Source organism: Myotis myotis, unplaced genomic scaffold (assembly GCF_014108235.1).
Source record: "Myotis myotis isolate mMyoMyo1 unplaced genomic scaffold, mMyoMyo1.p scaffold_m19_p_1, whole genome shotgun sequence".
Classification (NCBI taxonomy): domain Eukaryota; kingdom Metazoa; phylum Chordata; class Mammalia; order Chiroptera; family Vespertilionidae; genus Myotis; species Myotis myotis.
Window position 1 is genome coordinate 196570984 of NW_023416313.1, and position 22223 is coordinate 196593206.

A 22223-nucleotide genomic window follows, 5' to 3' on the forward strand; every position below is an offset into this window, starting at 1 on the left:
CATTTAACAAAGAAAAATCAACCCAAAAAATGAGTTCGCGTGTCACCTCTGACATGCATGTCATAGGTTTACCATCACTGAGCTAGGGTGATCTATGCCTTTTTTATACACCAATAATGATTTCAAGTTTCTTAAATTTATTAAGAACTGTTTTTGTGTGGCTGGTGTGGCACAGTGGTTGAGCATCGTCCTATGAACAAGGAGGTCATGGTTTGATTCCCCGTCAGGCACATGCCTGGATTGTGGGCTCGATCCCCAGTTTCTCCCATCATTGATGTTTCTATCTCTCTCTTTCTCTCCCTTCCTCTCTGAATCAATTAAAAAATATTCTTTTAAAAAAGAATTGTCTTGTGGCCTAATGTATGGTATATTCTGGAGAATGTTCCACGTGTGCTTGAGGAGAATATGAATAATTTATCCATTGTTAAAGTGAGGTATTGAAGTCCCCTGCAATTACAGTTATGTTGTTTTATTTGTTATGAAATCTCTTATTATTTGCTTTACATATTTAGGTGCTTCTATGTTGGGTGGATATATAGTTACAAAGTATAACTCATTAGATTGAGTTATCTTTATCTTTATATAATAACTTTCTTTTATTAGTCTTACATTTGAACTTTATTTTGTCCGATGTAACTGTAGCTACCCACTTGCTTGCTTGCCCTTCCTCCTTCCCTCCCTTCCTCCCTCCCTCCCTCCCTCCCTCCCTCCCTCCCTCCCTCCCTCCCTCCCTTCCTTCCCTCCCTCCCTCCCTCCCTCCCTCCTTCCCTCCTTCTTTCCCTTTTGTTCTTTCTTTCTCCTTACCTGAGGATATGTTTTTCATTGATTTTAGAGAGAGGAAGGAAGAGATAGAGAGAGAAACATCAATGTGAGAGAAAAACATTGATTGGTTGTCTCCTGTACATGCTCTGATCAGGGACCTGGGATCAAATCTGCAACCTAGGCATGTGCCCTGACCAGGCATTGAACCGACCACCTTTAGGTGTATGGGAATGATGCTCCAACTAACTGAGCTACATCATCCAAGGCCCCCTGCTTTCTTTTGATATTCATTTGCATGGAATGTCTTTTTATATTTTTTTATTTTCAATCTGTGTGTGTCCTTAAAGCTAAAGTATATCTCTTGCAGACAGAATATAGTTGAGCATTGTTTTTTTAATATTTTACAGAAATGATGACTTTTATTTCCATCAAGAATGATTACCACACCATTATTTAAACATATCTGAAAAATCCTGAAAAAATTTAAACTGAAGGGGGCATTGCTTTTTTAAAATTTTTAAATCTACTCAACCAGTCTTTGTTTTGATTGGAGAATTTAATCCACCTACATCTGATATAATTATTGATACCTATGGACTTACTATGGCCATTCTGATATTTGTTTTCTGGCTGTTTTATAATTTCTTTTTTCTTCTTTGTGCCTTCCTTTGTGATTTGATGATTTTTCTGTGTTGGTATGCTTAGATTACTTTCTCTTCAGTTTTTGTGTATCGATTATAGGTTTCTGCTTGTGGTTACTTTGAGGCATATATAAACATTTTATATTTGTAAGTCTATTTTAAATTAATAACAAGTTATTCTCAAATGCATGCTACAGTTCTATATTTTTATTCTGTCCCTGAACACTTTATGATTTTGATGTCGTAATTTATATCTATTTTTACCACTTTTGTCTTTTAGCTTTCATATTAGATTGATGTGATTTACCCACTCCATTACAAATTAGATTAATCTGAATGTAATTATGTATTTATTTTTGCCAGTGAGATTTGTATTTTAATGTGTTACTAATTAGCATTTTTTTGTTGATGCTTGAAGAAGTCTTAACATTTCTTATAAGGCTGATCTAGTGTTGATGAAATTTTGTAGTTTTTATTGGCCTGAAAAACACTATCTCTAATTTTGAAGGACAACTTTGACAGAAGAATGTATTCTTGATTGGCAGTTTTGTTTCTTTCAGCACTTTGAATATATCATGTCAGTATCTTTTGTCCTGCAAAAAATTTTTAGATTTTATTAAAACTGTTGATAATCTTATTTCCTTTTTATAATAACACCAGGGGCCCAGTACATGAATATATTCCCCTTGAAAGGAACTGTGGGCCGTGAGACTGTGGTGGGCACAGGAATGGGTCTTGGCCCATTCTCTGTGCTCCCACCCAGCCCCTCCTGCTGCCCCCCCCCCCACCCCGTCTGCTGGCAGTCCCACTCTCACCACTGCAGCTCCCACACGCTGACAGTGCCGGCCCTGCTCGCATCCACTGATAGCGTGGAGCGATTGGGGCCGGTGTCAGCAGCGGGTGTGAGTGGGGCCGGCATTGTCAGTGGGTGCGAGCAGCGCTTGCTGCCCCAATTGCCCCTCAGGAGCAGGGGGAGGTGGAGAAGCCCTCAGGATGATTGGAGCTGGCAGCTGCCACTTGCACCTGCTGACGGCACCAAGCAATTGGGACTGGCGCTGGGCGCCAAGTGATTGGGACTGGCATCAGGCGCTGGCAGTGGGTGTCAGCGGTGACTCCAGGGCTGGCTGTGGGTGTGAGCGGGGCTGGTGCTGGCAGAAGGTGCGGGCACCTGGTGGGACCATGGCGCACAGGAGCAAAGAATTTTCAGTAATCACCAGAGGCTTGCCCTGATGACTGCAACTGGCGCCCTGCCTTGATCTGGCGCCCCCACTCACCTGCTCTACCATCCCGCCGTGGCTGATGCCCGCCATGTTCTGTGCTCTGCCACCTGCTGCCGAAGCGTGCATGGTCTGCGCCTCCCCCCCCACATCCCCCTTCCCCCCCGGTGGTCAGCACGTGTCATAGCAACCAGTTGTTTTGTTGTTCTGGTTGTTTGGTTGTTCTGCCGTTTAGTCTACTTACATATTAGGGTTTTATATGTATAGATGTATTTTCTTGCTGTTTTTAAGATTTACTCCTTGTCTATAACTTTTGAAAATTTAATTATAATACGTCTTGGTTTAGATTCCTTTTATTTGAAACTCTGTAGGATTCCTGGGTATCTGTTTTTTCCCCCAGGTTAGAGAAGTTTTCAGGCATTATTTTTTTTGGACTAAGCTTTCTGCCTCTTTATCTTTCTCTTCTCTTTCTGGAATCACTATGTGTATATTGGTGAACTTGATGGTACCCCATAATTCCCTTAATCTATAATCACTCTTTTTTTTTTCTTTGATTGGATGAATTCTGCTGTCCTTTATTCTGCTTGATTTAGTCTGCTGTTGTATTCTTCCTCTGTTGATTTTTTTCATTTCACTTACTGTGTTTTATGTATGGCACTTTTTGTGGGAAGCCACCATTGTCTTCACTATCAGAGAAGTGTAAACAAGAATCCTGGAATGCTGGTGAACCTTGAGCCCCTGGCAAGGGCCAGAGCTATGCACTGATTGTTTAGTCCAGACAATGGGGGCTCAAGCTATTTCCTGACCAAATAGTCTCAGAGTAAATCTTTCTAATATTTACTGACCTTTAAGATAGTCTGTCTGTTACCGCAATTACCTGCCTAAGAGCTAGATGTGTATCCAAAATTGATTAAAAGGTTGGTAAGGCCTGAGCACCAGTGGAAGTCCTTTCTCTTGCATTGGGCTTTCCCGCCTGGCCCCCAATATTTCCAAATTAATATTTCTTGTCTGTCTCTCCCATTTGTGTGCGGCCCCTTCTCCAGATCCCGAACCCTGAACCACGCAGGATGTGGCACACACACTTTTAAAAAATATATATTTTTATTGATTTCAGAGAAGAAGGGAGAGGGAGAGAGATAGAAACATCAGTGTAAAATGTGTTAACGTAAAAACATTCAAACCTGTAAAGAATTTTTGTGAGTTTATTTGAGCCAAACTGTTGGCAATTGCCAGGAAGCAGAATCTCAATGTATTGAAATAATGCTCTGGAGAATGGCAGTTTTTCACCTTGTTTTATACATTACATTCAAAAGAGGAGACATAGGTGGGTTACATGAAATTCATTGGTGATAGATTAGGGAGGTGGGAGAAAACAAAGTGGGGAAACCTCTGGGACTGGATAAAAAATAAAATGATAGACACATACTTCTTTTACTCAGGTGGATATAGGATAGTTAACAGTCAACAATTGACATGATAACAATGAAGGAATTTATGGTCTCTGTCCTGGTGCCCAGGTGCATTTGGTTGTGTCTCAGGAGTTGGGGGGGGGGGGGGGGGGGGCTGGTGGTGGTGCAGGGAGAGTTGCACTGACATTCCACAGGTATGTTATCTTAGATGCAAAAAGACAATAGGCAAAGTTAAGGTAAAGTTTGACCTTGTCAGGGAAGATACCTACCTAGGACGTGACTGTCCACCATAACTGCTTTCAGTTAAATTTTAAATTTCAGACCATCCTTTGTGGTTACTTTAGGTCTTTGAGTTTGTAATACTGTCATGTAGGCCTTCCCTGAGCTTCTGAGGTTAGCAAGTGGCCCCTTTCGTCCACAGATGTGAACTTCTACAACAAATGCCAACGCAAAGAAATGCAATGTGTTTTCTAATGTACATTTTTAGTGTTAAAAAATTAAGAACTCCAAAACCCAAGAAAGCTGAGAATGCTTTTTGCATTTATATGACAATTCTGATCTATTAGTTGCAGAGCAAAAACAATATAATATTAATTAATTATATAGCTAAAAATAGCTTTTAACTGTAAAAAAGTCATTCTATCAAGTTCTTCAGTTTATTAAAGCCACTTTTGGTTATTATGATTTAAAAAATATATTTGGACAGTTCTAAGAAAAGCTTCAGAACAGCTGTAATTACAGCTGCAGATTTAGTCAAAATAGTGGTTTTTAAAGTTGCCTCACTCCTCTTTCGGATCTCTTTCCCTCACCCCAAATAACCCAAATTTAGTTGTAAAAGTTTTGATCAGCTCAGGATGCCTGAAACTGGATTGCCATGTGTTTTAACTTTATGCAGATTTGATGATTATAGTATGTGACTCTTTGTTAAAGTTCCCAGAACCTTTTAGTTTTCCTACTATACAGTTAAATGATTTTTATCAGCTTGTTTCTGTCTTAAATTTTATAGATAGAGGTATATTCCAAACACAATTTAGCGATTTTTATCAAGGCTGAGGCATCTGCTAAAACTAATTTTAGGGATAATAGTTTTTCAATCTAAATTTGAGCTAATGTTGACATTACAAGTTCACTGGAATTATTTGCAAAACCTTTCATCTCTTTTAAAAAAAAACATTTCTTCACATTTTACTCCAATAGGAAATTGCCTATTAGAAAATGCTATTAACTTTTGTCTAAAAACAAATTTGGTAAGTCTCTTAATTTTTGGAGCAAGTTCTTTTATAATAAATCAGAAGTTTGTGCATTCATGTTAGTACTCTCCTCACTCCCCTTTCCTGTAGCTTTATGATCCAGGGATGTGGATGTTATTCTAAGGTCTGGTTTTCAGTTCATTAATCAAGGGTTGGATTTAAGGATTATGGAGAATTGTGGCTAAGAGCAAGTTTTGTGGCTAATCTCCCTGTCCCAGTTAATTACCATTTCTTTTGCAGATGCTAGTTATGTTGAATATTGATTAGGGGCTATAATAACATAACTTGGATTCTAAACAGAATTTTACAGTGTTAACTTTTTAGAATTTTTAAAATATGTTTTTATTGATTTCAGAGAGAGGAAGGGAGAGGGAGAGAGAGATAGAAACAATGATTAGAGAGAATCATTGATTGGTTGTCTCCTGCACTGCCCCTGCTGGGGATTGAGCCAACAACCTAGGCATGTGCCCTGACCAAAATCAAACTGTGACCACCTGGTTCATGGGTTGACATTTAACAACTGAGCAAGACCGTCTGGGGATGAATCATCTTTTTAATTTATTCTTTCTTATGATGAAGAAATGATTCTAGTGATTTTTAAATAGTTATTTTTCTTTGATATAATAAAGTTTTCTATTTTATTCGTGATGGAGGTGGTAAATATTTTCCATTTAAATTTTTACACATGATATATACACTGAGTGGCCAGAATATTATGACCACCTGACGTTTGTAGGCAAAATAGCTATAATTTCGCGCTGAAGTTACTAGAGGGCCAGACCACCATTATAAATAGGGAAGCAGGTTGTTTACCACGACAGTAGAAGTGATTTTTTTTTTTTCTTAAAACAACGTGATTTAACAGCCTTTGAACGTGGGATATATATATATATACATACATACAAACACACACACACAGTATATACAGTATCGTGTTGTTTACCCATATATTCAGAAAAAAATCACTTCTACTGTCGTGGTAAACAACCTGCTTCCCTATTTTTAATGGTCTGGCCCTCTAGCAACGTCAGTGGGAAATTATAGCTAATTTGCCTACAAATGTCAGGTGGTCATAATAATCTGGCCACTCAGTGTATAATGAATTTTTCTATGTTATGACGGTAGTAGGGGTGGTGGTATTTATGCATTCAACCAGTATTTAGTAAATATCACTTGAGCTATATTTTTATTTTTATAAATATATTTTATTTTATTATTCAAATAATGTCTTTTTTAATATGGTTGGAAAGGAGGGCAGATTGAGGACAAACCATTAGGAAGCTAGATGAGAGGCGAAAAGAGTGGTTTTCAGGTACTAACTATAAGAAAAAGATAAGTACAAATAATTTACATATTACATAACTAATATGGATAATTAAAACCTGATGGAAATTTATAAGAAATTTTGTTGTGAGTCATTTTGTTAGTCATACTAGTTAATGAAAGAGTAATGTCAGAAATGCTCAGCTTCTGTGTTTTTTTTGACAATTGCTTTACCTCCTAAGAACACTTTTCTTTTGGGTTTTGCCTATGTTTGCTTCCTGGAAAGTTTGACTCTACTTTTTAGGAAATCAAGTTATATCTCTGTAGTCCTTCTTCATATGGACCTCAGCTTAAAGTATTCACATAAAACTTCATCCAAAGTGACCAATGAGTTGCTTCAAGTCATAATTTTAAACTAGATGTTCAGGAGACTTACATTTTAGTGAGTCTTTTTTTTTTTTAAAGTGTATTTTTATTGATTTCAGAGAGGAAGGGAAAGAGAGAGATTATAAAAGTCAATGATGAGAGAAAATCATTGATTGTTTGCCACCTGCACGTCCCACACTGGGGATTGAGCCTGCAACCTGGGCATGTGCCATGACCTCCTGGTTCATAGGTCAACGCTCAACCACTTGAGCCATACTAGCTGGGCTTTAGTGAATCTTTGCATTGGTACTTTTAGCCCCCAAATCTTTTTGTCTCCAGCATTCACTTTAATAACTCCAGCATTCACTTTAATAACTCTATTTTTAATATCTGTAGTTCTTTTCATGCTCAGAGACTAGGTCACCAGGGTTTTGTCATTGTTAATGAAAGGGTATTATACACTTTTTTAAGGAGCATGCTTGGACTAAATGAAGCTAAAACATCTTAGAAATTGTTGCTCTGCTTTAAATACTCATAGGATATACTTTTGCATATTTTAAACTCATTCCATTTGCCAATACAATAATATTGTTTATCTCTGGGAACTTTGGCTATTCTATTGTGTTATTTAGAATTCACATATATTATTAAAACTTTCTAGTACGTCTTTTACTGACAGCCTCTGTCTGACTTCTCCTTTAAAAGATGTCTTCAGCTGAAACCGGTTTGTCTCAGTGGATAGAGCGTCGGCCTGCGGACTGAAAGGTCCCAGGTTCGATTCCGGTCAAGGGCATGTACCTGGGTTGTGGGCACATCCCCTGTGGGAGATGTGCAGGAGGCAGCTGATCGATGTTTCTCTCTCGTCGATGTTTCTAACTCTCTCTCTCTCTCCCTTCCTCTCTGTAAAAAATCAATAAAATATATTTTTTAAAAATAGAATAAAAGGTGTCTTCAAGGTCTCGCTGGTGTGACTCAGTTGATTGAATTTGTTCAGTACCCCAAAAGGTGGCAGGTGCAATCCCAGATTGGGGCGCATGTGGGAGGCAACCGATCTATGTTTCTCTCTCACATCAATGTTTCTCTCTCTCCATTTCTCTCTCTAAAGTCATTTTAAAAACAAAGTTGTTTCAGTGATTTTCAGAAGTAACATTTTGGTCTTACTGGGACTGGAGTTTTTGTTTTAATAATGACAGAAGCAGATTGGACTTTTTTCAAAGTTAGGAATAGTGGGATACAGAAGAGGAGAAGAAACAGACTAAATTTATATCATGCCTGTTTTATTGTGAAAAATAATCATAGCCCTTATGTACTTTAATTTTCTGTGGGGGTGGAAGTTGTAGTATGAGCAGTTACGGTAGGGGTGAATTAAGGAGGCATTGAGGAGACTATCTCCTAACATGACATTTCAATTATTTCCAAATGTAGATAGCAGAGTGGTTATTACTAAAATTTTTTTTTCCATAGGGGAGTCTCATGTAACATTATTGGTATGTTCCATACATATCCCAAAATATTGACATTGTTCATGTTATAAGTAACCTTCTGGGTTACTATCTTCTTGATCATGTTCCTCTCTGTTTTAAGTGTGGGCCGCAGATCCATAACAGTGTTGATGTAATTACATCACTTTTAGAACTCTGTTGGTTTTGTTTTTTTTTTAACCAGAAGAAAACACACTGATTTTTTTTTTCTTTACTCTTATAGAATTTTTATTACCAGTAATTATGCCTCCTTCCTGAATGATTTCAGAATGTTTTGGGATGGTATTGATAGTATTATTTTGTGATTAAGAGTATACACTCTTTTTTTAACTTTATTTTTATTGTTGACTATTACAAATGTCCCCATTTTCTCCTACACCCCTTTGTTCACGTCCACCCAACCAAGAGTATAAGCTCTTAAACAAGACTATGTAGGTTCAGTTCTCAACTTTGCCACTTAATAGTTATGTGATCTAGAGCAAATTATTTTTTTAATATAACTCTTGCCTCAGTTTCCTTATCTGTAAAACAGGGATTATAAAATTATCTACTTTACAGACATCTGTTGAGGTTTAAATATTTTTGTAGAGAACAATGCTTACAAATACTACATACTGAATAAATAATAGTTATTATTAAATATTGGTTTATTTGTTCACTAAAATAGTATTTTTAGTAAACTTTAATAGACTCTAAAAGTATAAAAATTTAATAACTGTAACTTCAGAAAAATTTCTATTTAGCAAGTTATTTTTAGACTGGAGTTTGTACTCCTCTCTCTCTCTCTCTCTCTCTCTCTCTCTCTCTCTCTCTCTCACTCACACACACACACACACACACACACACACACACACAGCCTTTTCAAATTGTAATAGAACAGTGTTTTTAAATTTTAATGTGCATGCAGATTACTTGGGGATTTTATTAATGTGTAGATTCTTAGTCAGCGTTTTTGGAATAGGCCTGAGATGCTGCCTTCTAACAAGCTTTTTAGGAAATCTGGATGTAGCTAGTCCTTACCATACCTTGAGTAGTAAAGTTATGAATGTCCCATTAAGTGGTTATTAGCCCTTCTGTCAGTACATTATAAACATTTAGGTATTTTTTGTTTCTGTTTTTAAGTTATGCCTACACTCTATCTGAGACCAGTTAAATCAGATCTCTGGCATTAATATTCTGGGCATCACCATCATCATCATCGTTATTTTTGTAAAAAATATTCTAGGTCATTCTTATGTGTAAACAGCATGAAGAGCTCTGCTTTGAAGGAGAGTCAGTAAGCTAAGAAGCTCCATTTTATATCTTTATTTACTTTACCTTCAATCATTTTAAACACTTGTAGGAATGATGAAGCCTAGCTGGTCAGATCTTTTAAACTGGTTGGCCGTTATTTTGTTGCCTTGAAGTTTTCTTTTCACTAGACTGGACTAAAAAGTATGAGTCCTTGAACCTTTCTTCATAGATCCTATTTCCTATTGCTGTCATCATATTTGAGATCTTTGGATTTTCCCTAATTTCTCAGTACTGTCCTGAAAGTAATTCAAACTCAGTGTAAAACTGCTTTAACAAAATTGAACAATGACAGAGGCAGAAGAATAAAGTTCCTTCTACCTTTCAAACTCTGATTTGTATTGCTTAGGGGGAAAATTTGTTTCAGACTTTTTATTGGCCCTTTCTTTGTTTTGGGGGCTAAAATATGTTTTTTACCATGGTATTTGTTTGAATATATTACTTCTTAGGTTGTGTTCCCTATTCCTTCTTTCCCAACTGTACTTCTTGCATCTATTTCCCATCTTGCATCTATTTTGGGGGAGCGGCAGTAAATATTTTTTTCATGGACTGTCATGTTTTGGAAAAATAGTGTTCCAGAGTGATCAAGTTCATGCTGAATTTTATTCCATCTAGCCATGATGTATCAGTAAGACTCTGGATAAGGAAACAATCCACACTAGATATACTAACAAAATTTAGGATAGACAATGGGTTTTATAGGTATTAGAGGGTTGAAAAAGCAAAAGAGGAACACTGGAGTAACACAGACAACAATTATAGAAAGCAGCAACCACCTGTAGGGCTGGGGGATCAAAGAAGAGCTTGGAGTAGATTTGGAGCTCAAAGCCTCTGGAGGAGGTTACTGCCTGGATGTTGCTGTTACTTCTGTGAGTGTCAGAAAACACTGGTGGCTGTCGCTGGGATTGAGGGCCTATCCTATAGCTATACTGACTGGGAAAAGCAAGTTTCTCCTTCTAGTGCCCTTATTGGTAGCATGAGAAAGCTAGTTGGCAAAAAAGAAAAATGGTTTCTAGACTTCTATTTTTAGCATTACTGAGCTGAGTATTATGGTGAATTTGGAGCTGAGAGACAGTAGTCGAATAACCAGCACATACGGCCTTCTCCTCTCTGCTTACAAGATGGCATAGGCTTTATTTATTTATTTATTTTTTGGTCTCTTTCTCAGCCACTGGGATCCCACATGCTCTTAGTGTCTAGCATTTGGAATGAGAGGAATTATTATTATTTTAAAATTAACTTGTTTAGTTAATGTGATCTGGGAGCATGAGACAGAACCACTTGTTCTAAGGTAACTGTCAGCATTTCTTAGGACCCGACATTTAGTCATTAGATACTCATTTCTTTGGGTCTCGAGGAGTTTCTGTTTTTCAAGATACCTTATTTTAAAAAAACAAAGAAAAAATTATGGCAGGAATAATGATGCTATAATTCAGAGGTTAAAGATTGGTTGCTTATTGGCCAAACATGGGCCTGCAGTGAGAACCATTTTTTGAACAGAATATTATACCTTCTTTCTCATTCTAATATTTTTTTTCCTGAAGAGCTTCTCAAATTTTAATATGTATATGAGTTATTTGGGGATCTTGTTAAAATGCAGATTCTGATTAAATATGTCTTAGGATAAGGCCAGAGATTCTGCATTTTTAACAAGCTCTCAGGAAGTCTGAAGCTATTGGTCTCTAGACCAGACTTTCCTTCTCCCTTTCCTGCTTTGAGAACCACTGGTCTGGCTTGGAATCACTGTTGGACCTGGGTTTGGGTGGTTGATTGGTGAGTGATCATAAAGTGAGTTTCTTGCAAGTCCGCCTAACTTTCTAGAAATATTTTGAGCAATCTCAGTAGAGGTATTAATAATTGTTTCTTTCCAGGTGGGAACAGTCCAGCATATGCCTCTGAATAAGCTGACTTTTCTTATGTAATTATGATGCTGTCCTAGATACAGAGTGGCAGTAATTGTGTATATGTTTTAGGGAAACTGACTAATAGGAGATAGGATAGAAGGACAATGAGCAAATCCATGCATCAGATATCTTGCCTTGATTAAAAGGGCTATCTGTGGATTTCAGAAATTGCATTTGGTTTGAATTTCATTCTATAGTTGACCCTTGAACAATGTAGGTGTTTGGAGTACCTAACCCCCATGTAGTCAGAAATCTGCTTATAACTTTTTACTCCCCAAAACTTTAGCTACTATTGACTGGAAGCCTTATTGACAGCATAACCAGTTAATTAACACATATTTTATATGTTATATGTATTATATATTTTATTCTTACAATAAAGTAATCTTGAGAAAAGAAAATGTTATTAAAATCGTAAGGAAGAGAATATACATTTATAGTATTTATTAAATAAATTCTGCATGTATATAGACCCATGAAATTTAAACCCATGAAGTTTAAACTGTAATTGTTATTTCCCTTCTTTGACACTTTCATATACTTAAACTTGTTTTCAAAATGTAGTGTCTTGTCTTGAGACAAATATATTGTAGTCTATCTTAGTGGGACTTTGACTGTAGCTCAAATTTATGAAGTTGTTAATTTTTCTTTGCATTTGGATTTTACTATACCAAGGCATATCTGATTCCATGAATAAAAAGTCAATCTCTTTTTCAGTTGCCATCCCTAAGATCCTGTCTCTGCCCCCTCTCTCCACTGCTACTGGGTCTTTCCTTTTGTGTTTACAGATAGATTTTCAAAGGTTCTAGGCACTTTTCTTTTTGTCTATTGGTGCTTTATATGACTGTTATTCTTAAAATTTTAATTCAGGCAATGGATAATAATTCAGTCTATAAATAGAGCAATGATTGGTCTCTTTGTCAGCTGAGGTGAAAGAGTTAAAATGAAAGTTAAGGATTCAGGGGACTCCTAAGAAAAGAAGGGTGAAAAAGAAAGCTCAATTTTAGGTTCCTAAACAAAGCATTTTGATTGGCATACAGAGACCCTTGCATGCACATAAATGTCCATATTTGAATATTTATAGAAGGTAATCTGTCAAAATTACTGTTATTTTAATTTGCTAAGCTTGGCTGATTGCTGCAGTTATATGTTAGTTGAATTCTAGATGAGGAACTGTAAATATGATCTGGTGTGGAACATGCTTTTTGTCCTTGAAGCTGTTTGGGATATTCCTGTCCTGTATCCTGTCCCCACCCTTTTTTTAAAAAAAAATGTACAGTGGGGTCTTTTTGTATTACCTGGTTCATATTCCTATTTAGGGAAAACAATGTAAGTGGGGTAATAATGGTAAATATTAAAGAAAACTTTTAAAATTAAAAATAACTTGTTGAAATAACCTGTTGATATTGAGTGATCAAGAATTGTTTAAATAGAGTTAATTATTTGTCCTGTCTTTGTTTCAAAGGAGTTATTCCTGGAGAGTTCAAACCTGGGGACAGTTTTGTCCCCAGGTTTGAACTCTCCAGGGAATGGCCTTATCAGGTTTTATATGAGATCCATAGTACTAGAGGAGGGGGGGGGATGTCCTTCAGCCCGGCCTGCGCCCTCTCGCAGTCCGGGACCCCTCAGGGGACATCCCTCTTGCAATCTGGGATCCCTCGCTCCTTATCTCCCACCTGCTCGCTCCTTACCGCTTGGCTAGTTGCTCCTTAGCAGCCAGCTCCTTACCGCTCGGCTCGCTGCTCCTTAGTGCTGCTGTGGAGGCAGGAGAGGCTCCCACCACCGCCGCTGCACTCGCCAGCCGTGAGCCCAGCTTCTGGCTGAGCGGCCGCTCCCCCTGTGGGAGTGCACTGTGCTGAGCGTCTGCCCCTGGTGTCAGTGTGCATCAGAGCGACCGGTCGTTCCAGTCGTTCTGCTGTAACGGTTGCTTAGGCTCTTATTAATAGATGTTTCATGTTAACAACAAAGAAAATATATAAGTATAAATAATTAATATTACCCTTTTCTTTTGTCTCATTTTGAACAGTTGATTATTTCAGTGACCCAGATTCAAGCAATAATATCTTTCTTTGGAAATATCATGTGGTTTTGTCAGCATCTTATGTTCTAGGAGAAGAAAGGTAAGCCATTTTTCACAGTTAATATTGAAATAACTTTGTTAATAAATCAAAATGTTCTCTTTTTAAAAGTTAGGAATCCCTTTTCTCTTTAGAAACCACAGTATTGTTTATTAATGCTCTATCACTTTCTCAAAAGATTCCACTGAGACTGCATTATTTCAGCTCTGGAAATGGTACACTGACTTTCTAAACATTATGACTTTTTTTGGAGCAGGACTACATTCTGTGATCTATTTGCTAGGCTCCCTTGTCTCTTTTATATAGCCATTTTCACCTGAATAGTTTGTTTTTGCACATGTAACCACTGACATGATTAAGTCTTTTTTGGTTTTTGGTTTTGATGCTTTTTCTTTATCTCTTGTGAACTGACATAATTGGATTCATTTTGTTGGTTATTACTTTAGCTAGAAACTATGCCAAGTACTAAGTCCTAGTTTTACTTATTGATTTTGTTTTGGGGTTTTAGGAATATATTTTATATTTAGCAGATTAAGAGTGGAACTTTTCTTTTATAGCATTCTTTTCTGTCTTTCACAGCATCCATCTTCCTTATTTGACAACTGTTTTTTGGGCAGATTAATCTTTTTTTATAAGAGCTTTAATATAATCTTTCACTTGTTACTATGGACACTGGACACTTTTCCCACTTCTTTTTGTGACCATTCCCAAATCATCTCCCAGGTATCTCACTCTAATTCCTCATTATCTTTGTAGGGAAAATTGTCCAAGTCTGTAGCTATCCTCTGGCTGAAGAGCAAGAATTATTAATTATTATTAATAATTCCTTAGGATGTTACCCTAGCTCCTAATTTTGTAATGGTTTACCATCTGTTCACTGTATAAAGGGCTCAGAAATGTCTATTGTACCTAATGCATTATAGATGTGGAAATAATAAAATAAAATTTGCAAATGTGTAAAGTAAATTAATGCTAATATTAGTTCCTTTGGGTTTGGCCATTTTCACATTTTTGTAATGTTTGAAGGCATATTTTGCAACATACTTTAAATTCCTTAAGGTGAATTAGATGTGTTCATCTTATTTAACCAGCATGCTTTTGGTTAAGTAAGTTAAAACTCAGTTGAATAAAATTTAAGTCAGTAATATAAAAAGCAATGAGTTGGCCCTGGCTGGTGGCTCAATTGGTTGGAGTGCCATCCCATGCACCAGAAAGATTGGGGGTTCAATTTCTGGTCATATATCTAGGTTGTGGGTTTGATCCTGTTTGTGGTGTGTTTGGGAGGCACTGATCGATGTTTCTCTCTCTCTCTCTCTCTCTCTTCCTCTCTCTCTAAAATCAGTATTCTCTGATAGGGTTAAACATATTCTCTGATAGGATTAAAATAACATTTTTTAAAAGTAATCATCTGTTTTACAGTGTGATATTGCAAAAAATTTTAGCTGTATTTTTGCTATAAGAACAGATAGCGCTCTACAGTGGATGAAGATTTCCTAAGGATATTAAATTTGACATAGGTTTATTCCATAATGATAGCAAATGTTGGGAATTTGGAACCCAAATGTCAAATTTAACATACAGATTTTCTCTTTCTACTGATTTTCCTCCAGAGGAAGAATCTCAAAATTTAAATTGTTTAAAAGGGATTATAATGCTACTAGAGGCCTGGTGCATGAAATTCTTGCACTTGGGGGCGGGGGTTGATCCCTTCAGCCTGGCCTACACCCTCTTGCAGTCCGGGAGCCCTCAGGGGGATGTCCGGCTGCTGCAGAGGCAGGAGAGGCTCCCACCACTGCTGCTGCGCTCGCCTGCCGTGAGCCCAGATTCTGGCTTAGCGGTGCTCCCCCTGTGGGAGCGCACTTATCACCAGGGGGCAGCTCCTGCGTTGAGCGTCTGCCCCCTGGTGGTCAGTGTGCGTCATAGTGAGTGACTGGTCGTTCCACCTTTCAGTTGATTTGCCTATTAGCCTTTTATTATATAGGATTTTAGGACTTAAGAAACAGGCTTTGCCCTAACTGGTTTGGCTCAGTGGATAGAGCGTCAGCCTGTGGACCAAAAGGTCCCAAGTTCAATTCTGGTGAAGGGCATGTACCTTGGTTGTGGGCACATCCCCAGTAGGAGGTGTGCAGGAGGCAGCTGATCGATGTTTCTAACTCTCTGTCGCTTTCCCTTCCTCTCTCTGAAAAACCAATAAAATATATTAAAAAAAAAGAAAAGAAACAGACTATTTTTCTGCATATTAATTGAGCAGTAAGGGTAATCAGTGAATTGCAGTACATACTGATAAATTTTTTTAAAGTCCTTAATGGAAACTTAATATTTAGGTGTTTATTTAGGAAATATTTTAATTTATAATAATGATTTCTACAAAATTTGATTGTCCATATGTTTTAATTGATTCAGAAAGAAAGAATGAAGTGTATTGATTAATAATTTGCATTTTAGCTTTATAAAAAGGTAAACACTATGATTAATCATATTTTAGGCAATTTGTATGCCATTGAGACAAATTGAGATTTGCATTTTTCCCCTCTCCTTAATCTCATAAGAGTGTTATCACTTTGTCAGTAAATGTGAAGGTAAAGATTGAAAATGGAGAATTTTTGTGTGTGTGTGGTTTTCAGTTCAGCATGTAAAGAGCTTTTAGAAGTTATCACTTTGTTCTAACAACAGATAGGAAACTGAACAAACTGAAAACTCAACAAATCTTCGTAGGTGTGTCAGATGTTAGCGTAAGAAAACATTCAAACCTGTAAAGAATTTTTGTGAGTTATTTGAGCCAAACTGTAGACAATTTCCAGGAAGCAGAATCTCAACATATTGGGATAATGCTCTGGAGAATGGTGGTTTTTCATCTGTTTTTATAAATTACTATCAAGGGTGGAGATATAAGTGGGTTACATGAAATCCATTGGTGACAGATTAGGAAGGTGGGAGAAAGCAAAGTTGGGAGTGGGGAGGGGAACCTCTGGGATTGGATAAAAAGTGAAATGATAGACACATGCTTCTTTTACATAGGTGGGCATAGGATAGTTAACAGTCAACAATTAAAACGATAACAATAACAATGAGGGAGTTTGTGTCCTGAGGGGTCCAGAAAAAGGGAAGTTACAAGTTACCCTGACATTCCACAGGTATGTTATCATAGATGCAAAAAGACAATAGGCTCATTGAAGTTCGAAGTTGATCTTTGTCAGGGAAGATACTGGCCTAGGACATAACTACACACTATAAACTGCTTTTTAATTAAAAGGTTTTAATGTCAGATCATCCTTTGTGGTTACTTTAGGTCTCTTGAGTTTGCAAGGCTGCCAAGTAGGCCTTCCCTGAGTTAGTCAGGTTAGCATAAGCATGCCAAGCACAAACGCTAACTAACATGGGCCAAATAAAGAAGGTTTAAGTTTATGTGGGCCAGTTAAAAACAAAAGCTTCAATTTTCATAGAAACGTAAGTTTATTTCTATAGAGACATGCTGAATACAATGGGCTGAAATAAATGAGTAATTGTTAACATAAAATAATATAACATTTTAATAAAAATTAATATTTTTCTTGAACATTAACTTACCAGATACTGAATAACTGCACAGATTATTAAGTGTAATGCAAATAAACATATTTTTCTTGTTCTCCGAAAGCGAAATATTTCCTGTTGTGCACACCAAACAAGTCAGTCCAAGACTAATGACGTGGCAATCAGCTGCCAAAATACTTGCTGCTAGTGTTAGTGGAGAGAAATGGTGCGCCTATGTGTAAGGTGCGTAAGGGAAATGAATACAACACGATTATAGTAATCAGTCATTAGTGAATGTTGTAGTTCGTTATTAATAATTATGTATAACAGGATATCGTAATAATTAAGTTACAAAATTTTTATTAAAATATTTCTTACATACCATTATATTGGCTGGCCCGCAAAAATATTCATTGTGGGCTGCATGTGGTCTGCGGGCCATGAGTTTGACATTCTTGGGTTAGCATGTGGCCCTTTTTGTCTGCTCAGAAGTGAGGTCAAAAGGCAAACTGCTACCTCTCAAATTGGAGAGATAGGTGAATACAGAGAATGGCAACTTATCCCAGCAGAAACCCAGGAGTGGAAACCTCTAAGGCCGTGGTCGGCAAACTGCAGCTCGCGAGCCACATGCGGCTCTTTGCCCCTTGAGTGTGACTCTTCCACAAAATACCATGTGCAGGGGCGCACGTACAGTGCGATTGAAACTTCGTGGCCCATGTGCAGAAGTCGGTATTTTGTGGAAGAGCCACACTCAAGGGGCCAAAGAGTCACATGTGGCTCGCGAGCCACAGTTTGCCGACCACTCCTCTAAGGGAACCAGTACTGGGTAGGAAAACCTAAACTGTAATGGTTAAAAACTCCAGGGGTACCCAGTAATAGGGGACTGCCACACTTTCATGGTTCTACCTCCAGGTCTTCACAGTTGAGTATCAGAAAAACACTCTAGTGCTTTCTGTAGAGGGAAGCGAAAGTAACCATTTGGAAATATGCCAAGGCATTCTCTTTTTCTTAATAAGGTCTACCATCAGGAGAAAGTATTTTACCAGCCTTAACCTATTAGGGTGTTTTCAGAGCCTAACTGACCTAGAGAAAGGGAAGTACTAAACTCTAGCCAGTTCTAGCCGTCTTGTTCCTCTTAATTGTGGGGGTAGGAGTGAATGGGAGACTGTACAGAACTTATTAAGTTCACAGCCTGGGAGCACAGGCTCACTAAAAGACTATGACCTACTTATAGGATTATAGAAACTTCTCCCCTCATTACTAAATACCTATTTGCTGCAGTCTATTTTACTCAGTGCATTATATCTGGCTTTCAGTAAAAACAAAAAATATTACAAAGCATTTAGCAAAAGAACAGTTTTTAAAGAGACAAAACAAGCATCAGACTCAGATATGGCAGGGATATTGGGAATTTAAAACAATTATCATTAATACGCCAATGGCTCTAAAGGAAGAAATAGAAAACATGGAATAACAGGTAGATAATGTAAGTTAGAGAGATGGAAATGCCAAGAAAAAATCAAGAAGAAATAACTAGATATTAAAAACACTATAACAGAAATAAAGAATGCCTTTTATGGTCTCCTTAGACAGGACACAGTTGAAGAAAGAATATATCTGTGCTTGAAGATTTATCAATAGAAACTTCCCAAACTGAAAAGCAATGAGAAAGAAGACTGAGGAAAAACAAACAAACAAACAAACAGTAAAAACATATCCAAGGACTGTAGGACACTACAGAAAGTGTAACTATGCATAGCAAGAATACCAGAAGGAGAAGAAAGAGAAAAAGGAACAAAAGAGTTATTTGATGTAATAATGACTGAGAATTTCCCCAAATTAATGTCAGATTTCAAACCACAGATCCGAGAAATTCAGAGAATGCCAAGGAGGATATGTACCCAAAAAACTTCAAATAGGCATATCACATTCAAACTGCAGAAAATCAAGCATGCAGACAATCTTGAAAGAAGCTAGAGGGGGGAAATCTACCTTTTCTATAGAGGAACAAAAGTAAGAATAGGGTTTCGTGATTTATTAGACAACTGCAAACTGCGTGGCTGCTTAACTGTGTTTCCATCCCTGAAATCTTTTAGGGGTGATGATGGAGGGCATTCTGTCTTCAGTAACTGCTTCTTGCTGACAAGGGCTATGGACCTTGCCTGTATAGACTATGGAAGTCTCCTCCTGCCTGATCTAAGGAAGATAAGGGAATGGGATTTGAGACTGAAACTCGGAGGCTGTTAGCTGATTCTTCCAAAGTAGGGCTAGGCTGGAATTCCCAAAGCATCATCCTCTTATATGGAATTACTGTATTGTTCCAAAAGTGAAGTTGGTAGATTGCTTCCTATTTCATTGACTCATTTATTTAGTCCAGTTAAATTGTTGAGTCTTACTTCAGGAAGTGGTGATGCAGATGGGCTTCCAAAGTGAGACCTACATTGTGTAAACAAGCAAACAGGTATTTAATAAGGAGTATACTTTTGAAAATAAAAGAAAAATATAAAAGTTAATGATCACAGCAAATTATAAACCAGTTTCTGAGTCTATAAGACTGTTAGCCGAGAAGGGTTAAAGTTTCTTTTGCTGAAATGAAAGCAGGCAGTGACAATCTGATAGATCTTTTTTTTTTTTTTTTTTTTTTTTCATGTTTTGATTGATTTCAGAGAGGAAAGGAGAGGGAGAAAGAGATTGAAACATCAATGATGCAAATCATTAATTGGCTGCCTCCTGCATGCTCCCTACTGGGGATCAAGCCTGCAACCGGGTATGTGCCCTCACTGGGAATTGAACCCTGGCCTACTGGTTATTAGGTTGATGCTCAACCACTGATCCATACCAGCTGGGCTGATAGATCATCTTTATATGTAGTTTAAATATCTCTGGTGATGTCATCAGGTGCTCAGGTAAATTTTATATGGTTTGACACTGCATTAGTAGTTCTCAATAATTCCAAGTTAAAGGATGGGGAAAAAAATGAAACATTAGTTTGGAGAGTTGTAGCCAAATATTTAAGGGAACCAGAAAAATTCAGGGTCAAGTTCTGTTTATAGGTGAAAAATAAAACTTTATCTAGAGTCTTATATCCGCAACTGTTTATTATAGATGGTATTGAAATACAATTTTCTCCCTAAAACCACCCTCATTTTTATCAAAGACTAGGGGTCCAGTGCATGAAATTCGTGCACTGGGGGCAGGGGGTCCCTCAGCTTGGTCTGTGCTCTCTCACAGTCAGGGATCCCTCGCTCCTTACTGAACGCGTGCTCGCTGCTCCTTACTGCTCAGCTCTCTGTTCCTTAGTGCTTCCGTGGAGGCAGGAGAGGTTCCCGCCACCACTGCTGCACTCGCCAGGCATGACTCTGGCTTCTGGCTGAGCAGCACTCCCACTGTGGGAGCACACTGACCACCAGGGGGCAGCTCCCGTGCTGTGTGTCTGCCCCCTGGTGGTCAGTGCACATCATAATGACCGGTTGTACTGCTGGTTGTTCCACTGTTCGGTTGATTTGCGTATTAGGGTTTTATTATATAGGACTAGTGGCCCGGTGCACATTAAAAGAGGATTAGAGGAAATATTTTAATATTGCTATTTGCCCTTTCTCTATAATAGAAGTGTCAGAAATGAAAGAAAATTAGTAAAATGTATATGAAAATCTTCCTCCTGTCAGAGTCTGGGGCACACCACGGGACCCAGAGTAAAGTCCCCGCCTACCCAAGTGCACCTCAAAATCGCATTAGACCCAGACCCGGCCGGCCCTCCCACCCCCAGTTGGGCTAGATCCAGACCCGGCCAGTCCCACCCTTGTCAAGCCCCGCCAGGTGGGGAGGGGAGGGCGCAGAGCCTCAGGTCCCCTGGCCCAGTGCCAGGATGGGGAGCACAGCCTGAGGTCCCCCAGCCTGGGCTGGGGTGGGGGGCACACCTTGAGGTCCCCCGTCAAGCCCTGCCAGGTGAGGGGCGCAGCCTCAGGTCCCCTGGCTTGGCACTGGGAGGAGGGCACAGCCTCAGGTCTCCAGTCAAGCCCCATCGGGAGTGGGGCACAGCCTCAGGTCCCCCGTCAAGCCCCGCTGGGCGGGGGACGCAGCCTGAGGCCCCCTGGCCTGGGGTGAGGGGAGCAGCCTGAGGTCCCCTGGCCCAGCATTGGGGCAAGGGGGTGCACCTTGAGGTCCCCGTCAAGCCCCACCAGGCAGGGGAGCGTGGCCTCAGGTTCCCTGGCCTGGTGCTGGGGGAGGGAGTGTGGCCTCAGGTCCCCTGGCCTGGTGCCGGGACGAAGGGCATGGCCTGAGGTCCCCCGCCAAGTCCTGCAGGGCGGTGGGGCGTGGCCTCAGGTCCCCTGGCCTGGTGCCGGGGTGGGGGGCACGCCCTGAGGTCCCGTGTCAAGCCCTGCTGGGCTGGGGGCGCGTGGCCTAAGGTCCCCCGTCAAGCCCTGATTGGCTGGGAGACCAGCCTGAGGTCCCCGTGAAGCCCTGCAGGGTGGGGGCGTGGCCTGAGATCTGTCAAGCCCCATGGAGGGGTGGGGGCCGCAGCCTCAGGTCCCTGCTGATTGCTCGTTAAGGCTTGTTACGGGAACCCGGCCACCGCTGTGGGTGCAGCCATCTTTGTGGTGGAGTGATGGTCAATTTGCATATTCCCTCTTTATTATATAGGATAGGATAGCCAAACCAAGACTATTTACTGTATTATGCCCACTTTCAATTTGGCCTGATTATTTGCATAAATATAACAAGAACAATAATTGATCACATAGGCCTTCTTAAATCTGCTTTGCTGGAATATCATAAGAAATCTCCAGATTGAGCTTTAATTAGCACCTCAGGGCAAAGAAGTTGCCACATAGTTGCCATCAGGCTTTTCCTGCAATACCTTTAAATTTGGGTGGATTTCTCAAGTTCGAGGTCCCCCCAAAAGTCTCGAGGTTCTTTCTCTGCCATCTCCCAGGAAAGCAACCTTTATTCCTTATTTGGAAAGACTGCCATGAACCATGAATTCCTAAAAGCTTTCTGGTGACATCCAGAGTCCAGGCATGTCTCTCTCAAACATGATATTCCAGTCAA

The 22223-nt window shown here is 39.1% G+C and overlaps 1 protein-coding gene across 12 annotated transcripts in view; it reads left to right on the forward strand.

Moving 5' to 3' along the window:
* Nucleotides 1-22223, forward strand: part of FUT8 (fucosyltransferase 8) — a 228120-nt gene that overhangs the window by 51911 nt on the left and 153986 nt on the right. For all 12 annotated transcript variants that reach the window (XM_036310074.1, XM_036310038.1, XM_036310110.1 and 9 more), the window contains one exon: nt 13610-13703. The gene's annotated coding sequence lies outside the window, so the exon portion shown is untranslated. The remainder of the gene's footprint in view (nt 1-13609; nt 13704-22223) is intronic.